This window comes from Plecotus auritus (genome assembly GCF_963455305.1).
Source record: "Plecotus auritus genome assembly, chromosome: 4".
NCBI lineage: Eukaryota > Metazoa > Chordata > Mammalia > Chiroptera > Vespertilionidae > Plecotus > Plecotus auritus.
In genome coordinates this window covers 66,847,614-66,866,913 of record NC_137775.1, presented here as the reverse complement: position 1 = coordinate 66,866,913, position 19,300 = coordinate 66,847,614, and positions in this window count along the sequence as shown.

Below are 19,300 nucleotides of genomic sequence, written 5' to 3'. Positions count from 1 at the left end.
ATATTAAATTCATGTGTGGTGTGATATATTTTTTGGTATAGTTCCTAAGAAGTTGCATCATTTTGCATTATCATCATCCAATGTGTGATGGTTCCAATTTCTCCACATTCTTGCTAACACTTATCTCTTTTTTATTATAACCATCTTCATGGGTATGAAGTGGTATCCTACTATGGTTTTGATTTTCATTTCCCTAGTGAATAATGATATTGAGCATTGTTTCATATGCTTATTGACCATTTTTATATCTTCTTTAGAGAAATGTCCATTGAGGTCCTATGCCCATTTTTAAATTGGGTTGTACGTCTTTTTATTACTGAGTTGCAAAAGTTCTTCATATACCCTTATCAGATATGTGATTTGCAAATATTTTTCCTGTATTGTTGGTTGTCTCTTTGCTTTCTTGATGGTATTTTTTAAAGCACAAAAGTGTTTTATTTTGATGAACACCAATATATCTTTTTTTTTAACTTGGTGTTCTCTGGTTTTGGGATTTTGTTGTTGTTGGTGGTGGTTTTTTATTTTAGAGAGAGAGGAAGGGAGAGGGAGAGATAGAAACATGGATCAGCTGCCTCCTACATAGCCCCAACTAGGGATTGAGCCTGCAACCCAGGCATGTGCCCTGACCAGTACTCAAACTGGTTACATCTTGGTGCATGGGACAGTGCTCAACCACTGAGCCACACTGGCTAGGCATCCAATATATCTACTTTTTATTTTGTTGCTTGAACTCGCATCTAACAAGGTTTTGCCTAAAGCAAGGCTACAGAGATTTACTCCTATTTTTACTTCTAAGGGGTTTATAATTTTACCTCTTACATTTAGACTTATGACCTATTTTGAGTTAATTTGCATCTTGTGTGAGGAAGGAGATTATTTCATTCTTTGCATGTGGATATCCAGGAGTCCCAGCTTGAAAAGACTATTGAAAAGATTATTCCTTGCCATTGAATTGTCTTGTCAAAAATCAAATCAACATAAATGTAAGAGTTTATTTATGGACTTTCTATTTCATTCCATTGTTCTATGTGCCCATCCTTAAGCTTATACCACACTGTCTTAAGTACTATAGCTTTGTAGGAAGTCCTGAAATTGGTAAGTTCAGGTACTCCAACTTTGTGATTCTTTTTCAAGATTGTTTTAGTTATTCTAGTCTCCTTGAATTTCTATATTAATTTTTAGAAGCAGTTTGTCAATTTCTGCAAAGAAGCCAGCTGGGATTTCAATAGACTGTGTTTTATCTGTAGATCAATCTGAAGAGTATTGTCATCTTAACAATATTATGTTTTCAAATCCATGAATTTGGAATATCTCTCTACTTAATTAGGACCTTTTTCATTTCCCTCAACATTTTTTTTGTTCGTTTTCAGAGTATAAAACACTGAATGTACTTCTTTTGTTAAATTTATTCCTATTTGAGTATATTTTAATTTTCATTTAATTCATTTGGATGACATTGGTTAATAAAATTATATAGGTTCCAAATATACAGTTCTATGATACATCACCTGTATATTGTATTGTGTGTTCACCACCCAAAGTCAACTCTCCTCCTGCCATCTCCTATTTTATTCTTGTTGATGGCATTGTAAATGGAATTTTTCTCAATTTATCACATTGTTCATCGCCTATGGGGCAAAACTGTTGTATATTGATCCTGTATCTTGCAAACTTGTACATCTCATTTAGTTTTCATAGTTTTATATTGGGTTTCTCAGAATTTTCTATACATTATGTCATGTTATCTGCAAACATATAGTTTTATTTCTTCTCCTTCAAACTGAAAGTCTTTTATTTCTTTTTCTTGCTTATTTCCCTGCTTAGAATCTCCAGAATAATGTGAATAGAAGTGGCAAGAGTGCTCATCTCATTTCCATGATCTTAGAGAAAAAACATTCAGTCTACCACCATTAAGTATGATTTTTGCTGTGAGGATTTTGTAGAACCCTCTATAAGGTTGAGGAAGTTCCCTTTTATTCCAAGTTTGCTGAATGTTTTTATCCTGAGGTAGTATTGGGTTTTGTAAAATGCTTTTTATGAGTATATGGAGGTGATTGTATGGTTTCTGGTTCTTTGTTTTATTGATATGGTGTATCACATTAATTGATTTTCAACTGTTAATCTTCCCTGAATTCCTGGGACAAATTCCACCTTGGTCATAATGTATATAATTTTTTATCTGCTATTGAATTTGGTTTGCTAGTATTTTGTTTGAAATTTTGGCTTCTACATTCATGAAAGATATTGCTCTATAGTGTTCTGTTTTTCTTGTGATGTATTTTAATCTAAAGTATGTCTCATGTAGATAGCATATACTTGGATCTCGTTTTTTTATCCAGTCTGACAATTTCTGAGTTGATTATATTTTTCTATTCATTCACATTTAATATTATTTTTATATCATTGGGTTTGTGTCTGCCATCTGCTTTTTCTTTTCTGTATGTCTCATGTCTTTTAACTGATTTAAATCTCACTTAATTAATAAATTCTGTTCTTGAAAACATACAGCTTGTTATCATGCCTTTTTAAAACGTGAAGAGCAATAGTCTAGGTTAAAGTAATGTGTATAACCTCATGTTTGCCTTACTATTACCTGATATGAATTTAACTTGTAGACTGTTAGTGATTAATTTTACTAAACTGGGAATAATATTATAATGATTTAGAGTCTGGGTTCTCAGTTAGAAATTCCTGAATTCCAATCCCAAATTTGTTATTATATAGCTCTGTTGTCTATAAGTAAATTACTCAATATCTTCAAACTTTTGTCCCCATGTTATTATATAATATATTAGTATAATTGCTAAAAATGTTTTGAGCATTTACTATGTGCTGGGAACTGATCTAAGTGCTTTCCATGTATTAACTCATTTATTACATATCACACATTTGGCACCATAGTGACACAAGATAAAGCACTTAGTAAATGTTTGCTATTATTAATAACTAGAGGCCCAGTGCACAGATTCATGCACATTAGAAAGGAAATTAATTAGAAGAAATATTTTAATATCGCTATTCACCCTTTTTCTATAATAGAAGTGTCAACCAAATTCACAATTGACAATTGCAGATTGAAACACACACATGTGATTGGCACCAGCAAGAGCTTTATATGCATCATGCATGCACGAATCAACTTAGCCTTTTATAGGTACAGAATAAACTTGCTTAATTAGACCTGCTTTCTGATGTATCTAAACTTTTTCCAGCCCAGTGAAGCATGCCAACTTCTCTTTCAGGTAATTGTCAGCAATACAGCAATAAATATCAACACGAAGCAGATTATTATTGTAGATCACACAGGGAGAACAAAGGGTAAAATATTTAACTGCAGCAGTGTTTGACTATATCCTGCGTAGTGAGAAAACCTGAAGTCATTTTCAAGGTCCACCATTTCTTACTTCTTTTCAGTCAGGTTAAGTTTCTAAACTTTCTAAATCTCCATTTTCTGGCTAATGAAAAGAAAATAAGATTCTACTGAATCTCCTACCTACCTACTCCAAGACTTCTGTGAGGATCAAATGAGATGAGGCACAGGAAAACACTTCACAGACATTCGGTTAAAGTGTAAAATGTTTCCATCTGGCTATAAAGCAAGTCGTGTTCCTGGGCTGAAGAAACTCCAAGGAGGCTAGTTGCTAGGGAGAGGATGCCGGGTGTTGCTATGTGATGTCATTACCTGGCGCCCACAGCTACCATTTCCAGGCTGGGCTGGGCTGTGGGCCGCATTTTGTGCCATGGGATCTCAGCAGCGTTAGTTGTGATTTGGTGGGCTGTCACTCCGGGGTGGTGGCAGGGCCTGTGTCCCACTTGGAGGAAGCCGAATGTTGCTTTGTCGGCACCAGGTCTGCAGTGCCGTTTCATTGTAAATGGCCAGTGCACGTCACGGCAGCTCCTGCATTGAGCGTCTGCCCCCTGGTGGTCAGTGCACATCATAGCGACCAGTCGGAGGGTCGGAGGGACAGTTAGCATATTAGCCTTTTATATATATAGATGTTAATGAATCATCTTAAATGTTAACTACCCTTTAAAAATCAGAAATAAAACAAGGAACCCTCACTTTCTCTAATAATAAAGACTTCCCTAGCCTTTACAGAATATACTCATTCTACATATTTTTTCCAAGTATGTTGTAGGAATAATGCCACATTTTCAAGAGATTCAAATTAGCACAATTCTTGATGGTGATAAAAGGGAAGGCTTTTTTCTCTGTTTTGTTTTAGCTGAGGCATAATCTTCTCTGAGAAGATTCCCTCCTACTAAATCCCCCACTGCCCCTCACCCATCCTGCCAACCTGGTCCTGTTGTTCCCATATCACCCATAACTCTTCTCATATTATCACACTCAATATTTTTTAAATTTTCATAAGAGCTTATTTAAGTCACACCGATATGTGCTGGGGAGCAAGATCTCAAATGCTCCAGAGAATAACAGTTTTGTAGTTTATTTTAGGCATTCAAAAATACATAGGAAATGTAAGGAAGATTACATGGAGGTGGAAGAAGCAAGGCAGGGATTGGATTACAGGATAGTTACTATTCTGTGCTCTCTTGAGGGTGGTTATTTCAAATATGGGTTAACCTAGATGAACAGAAACAATGGACAGGATTTGCTTATGGCAAAACTAAACCTTTAACTAAAAAATTATATGCATGTGGTGTGAATGCTGACCATGACCTGCCCAGTTAGGAATTTATAATCAGATCACACAGTGAGATTACTTTCCACAAAACCCCTTTTTTTCATCCACAGTTTCCCCTTTTGGTCATAAATTGTTCTGAAGGGTTGATGACCAACCTTTTGAGCAGACTGTGTATCACACTCAATTTTAATAAACTTTTTAATAAGACTTCACTGAAAAGTTGGTATATGAGTCCCCAGTCATTTTAAGTGCACTAGTCACCAAAGCTTTAATGGGCCAGATTTTTAAGGAAGTTTCTCGCTATCCACAAGTTCCAGGAACAGACTTTGGATTTCACATGGAAAGTACTCAATGGTTATGGCTGTTGGCCCACAAGAATCAAAATCCCAACCAATATCCATCTTAAATAAAGCTCCTGTGTCCCACCCGGCCACATGCCACAGTATATCAAAGAGTGTTTTGACGCCTGGTTGACATGTGTGATTATTTTTTATCCAATTCTAAAAGAGTGGAATGTTTTCGGTGGTTTAAAAATTAAATTTGGCCAAGAGGCATTAAATTTGTCCATAAAGAGATTATGAAGCTCTAAATTTGTTGAAGTGATTTTCTAGACATGTATTTTATTCATCTGTAGATCAGAACATTTTCACATTGGATATGCTAGAAGTCCAAGGAATAATTCAGTCAACAATTCACTCAATGGCCAGCCCAATTTGAGGAAGCTCTCAAAATGCCCAAGATAAAGCCATCTATATATATATATATATATATATATATATATATATATATATATATATATATATATATATATATATATATAAAACCAGCAACCGGAATGCTGTAATGACCCAAGTGACCAGTCACTATGATGCCCACTGTGGCCAGTGAACCAGCCCAATGGGGGTGTGGCCCGCCAGCCAACCTTCTGCGGCCCTCCCCCCCACCCCCCCACCCCGGCTGGCCACACTCCCAATTGGCTTCTCCCACCCCAATCAAGGGCGGGGTGGCTGGCCAACCCTCCTGTGGCCCCTCCCCCCAGCCAACCCCACCCCCTATCACCCTCCCCTACCCCAATAGTGGGAGGGGATAGCTGGCCAACCCCCTGCAGCCCCTCCCGGCAGCCAGCACCACCACTGATCGCCCCCCTTACCCCAATAGGAAGTTGGGCTGGCTGGCCAACCTCTTCCTGCAGCACCTCCCCCTACCCCACCCCAGATCGGCCCTCCACCCTGATAAGGGGTGGGGCCAGCTGGCCAATCACCTGTGGCCCCTTCCCCTGGCCAGCCCCGCCCCCAATCGCCCCCCCACCCCATCAGCTCTTGGCCCCTCTGCCCAGCCAGACCCACCCTGGTGGACCCCTACCACCCTGATGGGCCCGTGGCCCCTCCCCCCAGCCAGCTCTGCCCCAGATTGGTCCCCCCACTTCAATCAGGGGCAGGGCTGGCCAGCCAATAGCCTGCAGCCCCTCCCCAGGTCTTGCCCCACCCCTGATCACCCTACACATACCAATTGGGGGCGGGGCCGGCCAGCCAACCACTCACAGCCACGGCTCCTCCCCCCAGCCACTGGCCCCCGGTCAGCACCCCCCCCCCACCCCATTCAGGGGTGAGGCTGGCCAGCCCACTGCCCACAGCCCCTCCCCATGGCCAGCTCTACCCCCAATCAGCCCCTCCACCCCAATCTGGGGCAGGACCCGCTGGCCAATCACCCGTGGCCCCTCCCCACTGGCCAGCCCAGCCCTGATTGGGCCCCAATCAGGGCAGGTGGCCAACCTCCCACCATCTCCTCCTCCTGACAGGCCTGGTCCCTATCCACCCCAATCTGGCCGGGCCAGCCAGACCCCACCCATGCACAAATTCATGCATTGGGCCTCTAGTAGTAAATAAGTGGACCACATCCAGCTCAGACAGTAAGTGTAATTAACACCTTGGTGCCATTATATGAATCAACAGGTCTTATAAACTATTTTCACTAGAACAATATCTATCATTTATTTAACACATGCCTTTACTAACATGATGACATCTAATCTTTACATCGGTTCTAAAGATAGTTACTAGCTTCCCTGATACTCCTTAAGACTTGAGATATATATGTGCTAAGAAATATGCCATGATAATAATTCTGCTAAACAACTGATTAATTTGAGGACTGTGGAGGAATTTCTAATCAGCCATAATTTAGACAGAGTATAAAGAATGTTTTTGAGGAAAACTATTTTTTTTCTGGTACATTCCCTCTAACAGCTTGCTGGTATCATACTCATTATAATGAATGACAGAACATCCATATGGAAATAATTCCACCCATTTAGGAATTTCCTAAATTAATTACTATAGATCAAGTGTTTATACATGTATTATCTCTAATACAATATTGCAATAGAGATAATATACCCATTTGTAGAGTAGAAGAGTAAAGCTCAGAGAAGTTTTTACTTTTCCAAAGCAGCTAGTAAGTGGCAAAGCCCAGACTCATGTCTAGGTCTTCCTGGCTCCAGAGCCTCTCTTTTTCCACTCCTGCACTGCCAGTCCCCAGGTGGGCTGCTTGCCCTTATTATTTTATCCTTAAAATGTAACCCTTGGCTCCACAACCTAAGAACACAATGTTATTTAAGAAAGACATAATTCCAATACCTTTAAACAGTATGGAAATACCCTCATTAACAAATTCTGATAGAGATTTTTTTTTAAGTGTTCCCAGAATTTTCCTGTTCACACATCACTTTTATTTTCCTCCTCCACATTCTTCCATTTGGTTAAGTCAAAGCGAGGAACGTTCAATTCCTGTGGTGTAAGGTTCTTACTAAAACCTTGTGTACGAGTCTTTTCCATGATCTCCAGGAAGCATTGAGAAACCCAATCACTACATTAAGACCAATTTACTGGAGCTATTAGCTGGCAGGAGCAGGAGGAGAGGCAGCATTTATAATTACCTTCCATCACTCCATTGATAAGAATGAAAAGATAAGGTCAAAGCTATTAAAATGTGAAAGGAGAAACAGATGTTAAAATTTAAATTATGGCATGAAAGCTGAAGAGAAAGTAAGAAAGCTTCCACTGGGAAGTGAACTGGAACAACCTTTTTAGGAGCTGAAATGGCGCCTGGGGAGTCTCTAATGCCTTCTCCCAGGATTGGTGTCTTGATTTTTTAATAAGGTAAAAAATATCACAAATATTGGCCTTGATCTTCCCACATCTCTAGAGGTAGGTATGAAGCCCAAGTTTTCAGAACTTTGGAATCAGAGAGGTTAAGAAACTTCTTAAAATTACATTTGAAAGCACCTGTGTCATGATTCAAACCTAGGTCTATGTGGAAACAAAATCTGCACTCTTAACCACATCATGATTTACAGACAGGATTATGCTTTCATGGATGCAGGTACACAGTATGGACAGCATCGTGTAGGAGAAAGGCATGGATTGGAAACCTCTGTGTGATCTTTGGCAATAGTTTAATATTTTGAAACTTCTTTGTCATCTATACAATAGGGATAATAACACTGCAAAAATGCCTAGGTGGGATTCTTAACACCATGCCAGGCACAAAATAGTTAACATATCTGTTTTACTTCCTGTCTTTAAATACCCATGGAAAATATTTTATAATTTTATTAGAATTTTTCTTAATATCTAACTTAATATGTCCTTGCATCAATTACACAGCTGAGAAAAAACAAAACACATGTTTCCAAGAACATCTAAAGTTGAAAGGTATACATAGAAGAAAAAATGTGTAAGTTGTCTTTGTTATTTGAGCTCCATTCTAACAAACTGAACTTAAACATCGTATTCCAGTGATATTTGCTTTGAGGGATTTACACAGCAGAAATTTAAACTGATCAATATCTCACCTCTGCTTTGATTTGACAATCCTGTGAACTGTTCTGATTTAAGTTATTTCCCATTTGACATGCTTGGTTTATTTTATTTGTGGTAACTTTAGCTACGTTCAAAAGCGCCAGTGACTGACAACAGTTCTCACCAATACCTCTCTCAACAATTCATAACAAATTCAATTTTATAACAAACTCCATTGTCTAACTACCTGGTCGGGGGCTGACACTTGGAGAAGTGTCTTGGGCAAAAGAGAACATGCTTTCTTTGGCATTTCCTGAACACCCAAGGCTTTTTCCATTAAACTCAATGAGACCTTGTAGCAACCTCTACCTCTTACTTTCCAGTTTATGGCCTCGGAATCCTTTGGCAGTTTGCCTTGGGCATGATTTAGAACACACAGGACATGCTGTTAACTGCAGTAATCAAATCACTGTATTTCAAGGGCAATCTGCATATACGTGGTAATATGCTATCCTATTCACACACCATGGTGGCCATTCTTTCCATGCACCTGAGCTAGGGCATCAGCTTGCTGATTGCCAGGGGGTCAGCACCTGGCAGCCTGCCAGCCGGGATGTGGAAGACAGTGAGGAGTGCCTCAGGCTCTTGCAGGCCGATGAACCCAAATGTCTTTCCACATATCTTGACCCCACAAGGGCTTATTTATGATCATTTGTCCCTTGGTTTCTCATTGTCCAAGCCATAGGACTGATTCCTTCTGAATAGCCCACGTGTCAGAGCAGAGTTAACAGCCAGGGCTCACTGGCCACTGCACTCATTCCTGTTTCCATCCAGATGGTGTCAGTGTTGGGATAAATAGCAACTCCAGTCTTTGTGGATGCATTGCTCTGACTAGACCTATCTGTATATCAGGCATCAGTAGGAATTTCTCACACACCCTCTCCACAGATTGAAGGGGTGGCCACAGGAATAGGGGCAGGGGCATTTGGAGAATCTGCATACCAGTATCTACAGGGCCTAGGCACACGCACATTTCTAGAGACAGGCAGGTGGACAGGGTGCTTCTCTGCTGCAAATGGGCACGTCACTTGGACAAAGTGGATTTTGCGCCTTGGCGGAGGTGGGTGGGTAGAATGTATTTTCAACCCACCCCTTGATAGGAAGGGAAATTCTAACCATGATATGCTGTCATTTGTGAGAAGCTCTACCTGGAGGAGTGCCGTAAGTACAACTAGGAGCTGTTGCTTTATGGAAGTATAGTGGAGTGTTTGCCCCCTTTTAGAGCTGAGGCCAAAATCCTAGGGTACTCTCTCCTACTGCTCTCTCTGCCGCAGTGCCTGACCCATACCTTCCAGAGTCAGAGACACATGCAACTCAAATGGTAGTCCTACTTGGGAGATGCCTAGAGCTTTAATCTGCTTCACTAGTATATTTGCCTTCAAAAAGGTGGCTTTCTGATCAGCCCAACATCCTAAATGACTTGTCCCATAGCTGGGCTCAGCATGGTTATCAGAATCTCAAATCAGGTGTGGGAAGCAGACTGGAGTGTTTTGATTTTTATTTTGCAGCGAGTGTGGCCTGACCAGGACATTCAAAGAAGGAGCATAGATAGCCCTTCTCATTCCCAACTCCCTAAGAATTTGTTGTGCCTCCTCTATAGATTCTCAGGGTCCGGTGTGTCCAGGGAGATCTTCCTCATTGGGACAAACCACCCAACAGGTACAGGGGTGGGCAAACTTTTTGACTCAAGGGCCACAATGGGTTCTTAAACTGGACTGGAGGGCCGGAACAAAAGCATGGATGGAGTGTTTGTGTGAACTAATATAAATTCAAAGTAAAGGAGTGGAGGGGAGAGCAAGAGAACCGGATAGAACAGCCGGATCCAGCCCGCGGGCCATAGTTTGCCCACGGCTGGCTAGAATAATCTAATCTACAAGGTAGTGAGTGCCTTGAAACTAACCCTTCTCCCTCCCCCAGTGCCATGCAAGTGCTGGTGAAGGGCAGGGTGTATGGTGATATTGCTCATTTTCTTTGCCTCCTGCTGATCAAAGAAATGTCATACCCCATCTCCCCAGCCCACCCCTATATCCCATAGCTGCACCAACCACGCCTGGATATTTTCCCTGGCCTTGTGCTGGAACTTGGCAGCTATATCAATAAGCTCAGTGGGAGTATATTCTCTCATCATGAACGCTTCTTGAACTGGGGGCTGCCCCACTGGCTGGACTTTTGCTTTCCTTTGTATTAGGGGTCAGACAGCTCAGGGAGTTTTGTCCATTTCACTGTTAATCACCGCATTCTGCTCCTGGTTCTCCTCACTTTCCCAGGGATTCCATCTCTTAGCATCCCAATCAGGCTTTGTCACAATGCTCGAACCTTCATTTGAGCCCTCCTAGCTTTTCAAAAATGGCATGCTAAAGTCTCTAACTTATTATCCTCCTCTCCCACCTGTCTGCCAGCCTGAAGCAGGCAGAGTAGTAAACAACCACACACTCTTTTCTAGCCTGAGCGCTTCTTCCAACTTTCTAACTTCAGCTTCAGCCTCTAGTTGGGCATAGGTGGCCAGCTGAACTGCCCATGATAGAGACCAGCCCACAGAGGCAGCCATATCACGTCCCTTTTTGGCTGCAGTGGGCTAGGTGCAGTTCCTCAAACAAGCACATCAAACCAGCTGGTGTTTTCCAGGCATTCAGCTCCCATGCAGCAGTCAGTCCATACGCATTTAGCACATGGGCCTCACCTCCCCACAGAGATGCTGACAGCCAGTGCAGGATTTCCCTCATCGATGCCTCTTTCCCAAGACCCATTTTTCAACAACCCCTTACTCTCTGAAGACTGTGGCCTTGAAACAGCTCCTAATGTGGGAATGGTGGCTGGACCACAGATTCTAAGGACATGGGTGTGGGTAAGCAGCCTCCAGTTGACTAGTTTTAGCTTTCAGGTCAACCAGCAGTGACATCCTCTTGAAGACCTTCTCAACAATAGGTTAATACCACGGAAAAAAGCACAACTCTTTAACAGCCCAAAATAAGGAATAATCAAGCCTTCCTGTCTTCAGTGGCTCCTACACAGGGTAAAAAATCCCAGCTGCATTTTCCCCTGTTCTACAACAAAGTGGACATGAAGAAGTTCAATTACATGTGAATTATCCATCTTCATACAATATTTTCGATATTTCAAATAGAATCTGGTTTATCAAGGAAAAGAGGGCTTTTTTGTTTTGCTGTTTAAAACAGAAATTTATCCCCTCACAGTTCTGGAGGCTAGTAATCTAAAATCAAGGTGTTGGTTCCTAACAGAGTCTCTGAGGGAGAATGCATTCCAGGCCTCTCTCTTGTGGTAGTGGCTGGGAAGCCTTGGCACTTCTTGGCTGCAGATACATTACTTCATCATCACATCATCTTCTGCCTGCGTGTCTGGGCCTTCCTGTTCCTCTAATCTGGGATACAGGTGCTGTGACCCCTCCTCTTAGGTCAGTACTTCTCTACTGGGCTACTGTTCAGTTTTCTCTACTGGGGACTCAGTGATGACAACTCCACCAAAAGAACTACTGTTCTGGATTGCGACCTGAAGACCATTCCTTGTTGCTGTAGCATTTAGGGGTAAGGCTTCTTGGAAAACAAGCTTGAGTTTTGCATGGACCTCCAAGAGTCTCCTCAGTAGGCCACTTGGCCAGTACACTTCTCTCCACAGTCTCGCAGATGTCACCTTTCTCTGTGCTCCTTTCATTCTCTAATCTCACCCTAAAGTACACACTTTGGCCCTTGATTATTATGTTGTTTTTTGCTCTGCTTCTTCCTTGAGGCAGGTGCTGTTTATGAGCGGTTCCCTAAGCTCTCAAGGAAAAGAGTTTGTTTCACCAGAAATTAGTTATTCAACATATATTCATTGAGCACCTCCTAAATACCAGCACTTTGGTTGCTGCTGGAAACACAGGAGTAAACAAAATAAATACGTTCCCTGCTCTAATAGAATCTTGTCATCCAGCAGGGAGAGCAAATATTGAACAGGAATTGCTGGTATGATAGAAGGTGTCAAAGGGAAAGTAAGGGGTATGAATGTACACTGCAGGGATCTTGAACTTTGGAAGTAACAGGACAGGTGTCCGAAAGGAAGTGGTTATTTCAGCATGGAACAAAGGATGAATAGTGTGTGACCAAGTGAAGTCAGTGTATTCTGGATAAAGGAAATAGCACCCATGAAGCCTCAAGATTAAGAAGTGGTAAAGCAAGAAGTACAGTATAGTTTGGGGGGCGGGGGAGGATGAGATAAGTGAAATGTCTTGAGGTCAAAAAGTAGGAAGAAACCAAATCCTTGATGGCATAAGAGTCTTGATAAGGTTTCTGAACTAAACACCACCAAATGATTTTAAGAAAGGCAGGGATATGACAAAATTTGCATTCTTAACAATCATTTTGTCTGCTAAGCTGTGAGAAAAATGAATGGGAGGGACGCAAGAGTGGCTGGAAAGAGATCAGATGGCAGACCTCTGAGAAATCCAGACAAGACAACAGGTTCTAGAGGAGGAGAATGGCAGTGGAGATACAGAGAGGTGAACAATTGAAAGACGCTTAGTAGATAGAATAAAAAAGATTTAGTGATTGATGGTTTGTAGGCGGTGAGGGAAACTCCAGGTTTCTGGCTTAAGCAGTTGAGAGAGTGGTTGTACCACTCACAAAAACAAGAAACGTCTTGTAGTCAAAAGCTCCTATGGAAAGGAGGGTGAGGACTATCACTTTTTTCACATTGAATCTGAAATGCCTGTAAAATGTCCAACTAGAGATGTACCAAGGCAGTTGAATGTACATGCCTAAGGTCAGAAGAATGGACTGGGCTAGAAATATCGTTTTGGCATGAAAATTGTACCCAAAGTCAGAGAGGTGTAAAAGTTTCCCATCCTGGCTGATCATATGACTCACCTGAAGAATATATTTAAAATAGACAGATTCTTGGGCCTCCTTTTTTAACAAGCTGAATCGGAATCTCTAGATAGCAGTTTGGCCCCTTATCTGTACTTTATAATTACTTAGGGAGCATTTACAAAGCCTTATCAGCAGATTTCACCTTAGTCCAATTACTCAGAATTTATAAGTGGGACTCAGATTAGAGGATTTTTTTTTAAAGGTGATTCCAAAGTGTATGAAAGTCAAGAACTACAGCTCTAGGGATACAGCTGGTCATCTACATAGTTACAAAGCATCAGATTACACAATTATCAGCCAGATTTGAGCCTTGTGTTTGCAGCCACCCTTCACTCGGGTCTCTGCCTAAATGAGCATTTCCTCACCACTCTACCTAAACTCATGCACATGCCACAGACACTCAGCTTTGTCTATCCTTCAGCCCTGCTCTCTTTCCCTTCATAGCACTCATCGCTCTCTGACTGTGTATGCTTTGCCTGTTTATTTGTTGTCTGTTTATCACTCTGAAAATGTGAGCTCCATGAGAGAAGGGACTTTCCTATCTTCACTATAGAACCCAGCACCATTTCTAACAGCACCTAATACTTATTAGGTATTTAATCCAGTATTTGTGGAAAGAATGGAAAGGGACTCAAAGTTCAAGGAGTAGTGTATGAATGTATATAAGCCTAACCAATGGACACAGACAACAGGGGAATGAGGGCATGAGTGGGGGGTGGGGATGGGGATGTGGGTAATGGGGGAATAAGGACACATATGTAACACTTTAATCAATAAAGAAATTTTTTTTTTAAAGTTCAAGGAGTAGAGAGGAAACAGGAAGAAAGGATGGGTCCAGATGCAGGCAGCTTTGTAGCCCTGTTTGTAGAGAAGTGAGGTTCCAGTTTGGCTTCTTATTCATGTATGAAATAGCTGCTCTGATGAAAAGTAGCAGAAATCTCATAATCAGGATGAGGTATAGGATTGAAGTTTGGGAATTTTGGAAAGAGTTGAAAATATAGCTAGTCAAATTACTGAGCAGTGCTGACAGGCAAGTTGAGGTTGATCATATGGATTTATAAACATAACAACTCCTCCCCGCCCGCCATGGGTGATTTTCTCCAACTGTGCTTAGAATCCTGGGTACAGTCATGGAGATTACAAGCAGTTGGGATAATCTGGAGGTGGGACTTTACTACGTGAGTGTGACTAAAGGATGTGAAAGCAAGGAAGTTTGGCTCTTTTGGTTAATGTGATATTAAATAGAATTTTGCCTTTGACTCAGAAGTGAACAAATGGCCATAAAGAAAATAAAATTATGAAGCATCACCCTCATTTAAAGAGAATCATAAAGCACATTCCCTCGGTACTTCTAAGAATTGGAAGAACTGGCTCATCCAAACTATCTCCCCATCACCCCCAAGCAGCTTATATTTGCAAAATAAAGAATCAAGAAGAATCCACTCAAGCAAATTATCATTGATATAAAGCGGAACGTTTTTAGCTTCTATTTTATTTATAAAAAGACTGCTTCAAACCTTCACCCAGTGAGACACATGGGAGAATTAAAAATATAAAAAAAAAACACTCATAGAAATTAAGGGGTATCTTCAAGAAAAGCATGTTATTCCATGGATGAACATTTACTATGCAGTAGACTTGCTGACCTAACTTGCAGGCCTATGTGCCTGAATGGGGAAAAATTAATGGGAGGTAGCTAGAAAGGGGGCATTTGTGAGGGCAGACTTTCTTCTTTCATTTGGCATGACAAGGATGCTTGGGTCTCCTGTGGTCAAATGAGCACTTAGAAAGTAGGCAAACTTGAGCCAGCTTACTGGAATCCCTCCTAAGAGGGCTTCAGGTGAGGAGAGAAGACGTGAAGTAGTCCATGGGGACAAAAGTTCAGCAGAAGTTTGAAGAGGTCATTTTGAAGATAACTGAGCAGTAGACAGAGCCCCTGCATGACCTTCTGAAAAAGAGAAACAGACACTCAACAAGAGGAGCAGCATTTGGGCACCTGGCACACAGTGAGCATTGACATTCAAGAGAGGATTCTAGTGGCACATGTAAATGGAAAAAGCCTTTACCTCCTTTTTCCCTAGTCCTCTTCTCCCACCTGAATTCTTAAGAAGCTGGGGTGAAAGAGCTGGCCTAGCATCTCTACAGTCCAGGTCCATAAGTCTAAGTTCTGACTTCAAGGTAGAAAGAAAAATGAGTACAAAAGTGAATTTGAGATTACATTTTTCAAGTGGATTGAATTGCTCACAATGATCTAATAGCAATGGGACCAGCTGCTGTGGCTCAGTAGTTGAGCATTGACCTATGAATCAGGAGGTTGAGCTTAGATTCCCTGTCAGAGTACATGTCCAGGTTGCGGGCTCAATCCCTAGTAGGGAGTATGCAGGGGTCTGCCGATCGATGATTCTCTTTTGGCATTGATGTTTCTTTCTCCCTCTCCCTTCCTCTCCAAAATCAATAAAAATACATTAAAAGCAATGGGATCTATCTGAGGTATGCTAAGGGATAGAAAAAGAATATATAATAGAACATAACTGAAGGAAATGACTAAAGAAAAAGAAACTATTTTGTAATTTTTGGAGTTCAGTATTCAATAAACTGGGTATGTTACCAAGACATGGAATCCAAGTTGGATAAGGAAGGAAGTAAAGACAAGGAGGAGCTGATGAGTGGTAAGAACATGGAAGGTTCACTGTATTGAGTGTCATAATGAAGCTGAAAACAGTTTCAGTGGAGGTACTTGAGCAGGTGAGCTGGAAACCCAAGGAGAGTGGAAGGTCTAAGTTAGTGATTTTAAAGCAGTGACAGTTGGACACAAGTCCAAAGTAAGTCCTTGGAGATACTGAGTAGCTAAGGCCAACTAAAAGAAAATGCCTTTGACAATAAGTTCGAATAACTGAGATAATGTTAGATTTGTTAGCCAATGGATACGATACCTAGAAGATGGCAGATACTGGGGTGGATAAAAGCACTAAAGTCTCTTCTGAATGAGGTGGAGTGACCATGAGGGGAATAGATGATAGTGATGGGAGTCAGATATAAGCCTCAAACAATAAAAGCTTTTTATAAAAGGAAGCATTGTTGGTCTGGAAACAGTGCTAAGATATGAGGGGGACATGTCTCCATTCACCAACTCTGGGCAGCATAAACTGTCTCTACAGTATCTTCAGGGTCATGCCAAGAGGTGCTGGGGTTGTTCACTGAAGAGGCTAAGGATTTGGAGAAGTTTGTCAAAAATGGAATAGGAATTCCAGATGGTCCAATGAAAGTGTTGGTGATAGAGAGAAACCAAGATGGCGGCATAGGTAAGCACCTAAACTGCTGCCTCGCACAACAATTTCAAAACTACAACTAAAAGACAGAACGGACACCATCCAGAACCACAGGAAAGCTGGCTGAGTGAAAATTCTACAACTAGAAGGAAAGAGAAAAGCTCACAGAGAATTGGAGGTACGGCAAAGGGTCTTTGTGCACGCAGAGAGGAAGGGCGGCTGAGAGCCTGGCTGACTTTCTCTGGCAGAAGGGGGAAGGAAGCCCCCGACCGCACTGAACCCCAGTTCTGACTGCACTGAACCCCAGTTCCAGGCGAGCCCCTGGGGACCCACGCCCTTACGGGGGGAATCTGGACTCTTGGGCGGAGACTCGGGAGCCGGGGAAGGCAGAGGTCTGCAGGCAAGCACGCGCGCAAGGGCAAGGCTGACTGGAAGCCAAGACTGTCTGCTCCGCCCTGAGACTCCACCCCATCCAAGCTGAGCACAGAGGCTATTGCAATTTGGCAAGTCTAATCCTATAAGGCTGTCTCCAGCACCGAACTTCTCCCAGCGTAGACACAGCTGATCCTTACAGCCAACTGGCCTGGAGGTCAATTCCTCCCAGTGATACCAACAACAATCAAGACTTAACTACAAGGCTGTACACACAGTCCACAAAGGGGTGCACCCAGAGTGTCCACCTCAGGTTAACTGGGGAGGCCAACCCACTGGGCCATATAGGAAACCTAGCACATAAATCTACCCTACCAACTCAGGGAAGCAATGAAAATGCGGCATCAAAGAAACAGATCACAAACGAAAGAAATGGAGGAAAACAAACGACTGGATATAGAATTCAAAACCACGGTTATAAGGCTTTTCAAGAATATCCTAGAAAAGGCCGATAAATATAACGAGACCCTCGAAGATATGAAAAAGGACCAACTAGAAATTAAACATACACTGACTGAAATAAAAAATATTATACAGAGACCCAAAAACAGACTAGAGGAACACAAGAATCAAGTCAAAGAATTGAAATACAAAGAAGCAAAAAACACTCAACTGGAAAAGCAAAAAGAAAAAAAAAATCCAAAAAGTTGAAGATAGTGTAAGAAGACTCTGGGACAACTTCAAGCATACCAACATCAGAATTATGGGGGTGCCAGAAGAAGAGAGAGAGCAAGATACTGAAAACCTATTGGAAGAAATAATGACTGAAAACTTCCCCCACTTGGTGAAAGAAATAGACTTACAAGTCCAGGAAGCACACAGAACCCCAAACAAAAGGAACCCAAAGAGGACCACACCAAGACACATCATAATTAAAATGCCAAGAGCAAAAGACAAAGAGAGAATCTTAAAAGCAGCAAGAGAAAAACAGTTAATTACCTACAAGGGAGCACCCATATGACTGTCAGCTGATTTCTCAACAGAAACTATGCAGGCCAGACGGGAGTGGCAAGAAATTTTCAATGTGATGAATAGCAAGAACCTACAACCAAGATTACTCTACCCAGCAAAGCTATCATTCAGAATTGCAGGGCAGATAAAGAGCTTCACAGATAAGAAAAAGCTAAAGGAGTTAATCACCACCAAACCAGTATTATATGAAATGTTGAAAGGTATCCTTTAAGAAGAGGAAGAAGAAAAAGGTAAAGATAAAAATTATGAACAACAAATACATATCTATCAACAAGTTAACCTAAAAATCAAGTGAATTAAAAACCTGAGGAACAGAATAATATGGTGAATATAATAGAATCAGGAGCATAGAAAGGGAATGGACTGATAATTCTCAGGGGGAAAGGGGTATGGGGGGTTCAGGAAGAGACTGGACAAAAATCATACACCTATGGATGAGGACAGTGGGGGGGAGGTAAGGGCAGAAGGTAGGGTGGGAACCGGGTGGAGGGGAGCTATGGGGGGAAAAAGGAGAAACAATTGTAATAATCTGAATAAAGATTTATTAAAAAAGAAAAAAAGAAAAAAAAGAAAGTGTTGGTGATAAAGGAGGAATAGGAAATTGACAGACAGAATTAAGACTTGCAGAAAAATCCATATACCATTTGAAGAATGTTAAGCAGGGAACATGTCATGTTCAGGCTTGCATTTTAAATAAATCATTCTGATTTGTATGGAAGATTTATTTGAGTGGAGCCAAGTTTACAAGAAAGAAGACCATTTAAGAGAATGTTATGATAGTCATGACAAGAATCTCAAGAGTCTGAAATTGAGTAGTAACAACAGGGTGATTATGATATATGTAGAAGCTCAATCAGCTAGACTTGATTGTTTGGATATAAAAAGTGAAAGAATATGAGCCTAATCAATGGACACAGACAACAGGTGGGTGCGGCATGTGTGGGGGGTGGGGAGTAATGGGGGAATAAGGACACATATGTATAAAAATAATAAAATAAAAAAATAATAAAAAAATAGAAAAGAAATTGTGAGGTAACCAGAACCCCAAGAACGCCTGAGAACATGTTTCTTGCCATGCTAGCAGTCATCAGCTGTACAGTAATATTACCTGGGGCAAATGGGGAAGTATTTTGACTTATGTTCCTGACCCTTCATGGGTAAGAGCCCTTACATGGGCTGATCCCCCGCCTAATGTAGTCACCAATAATACCAAACACCTTGGTCATCCAGGAGGACCATGGGTGGGGCAAGGAAGTATA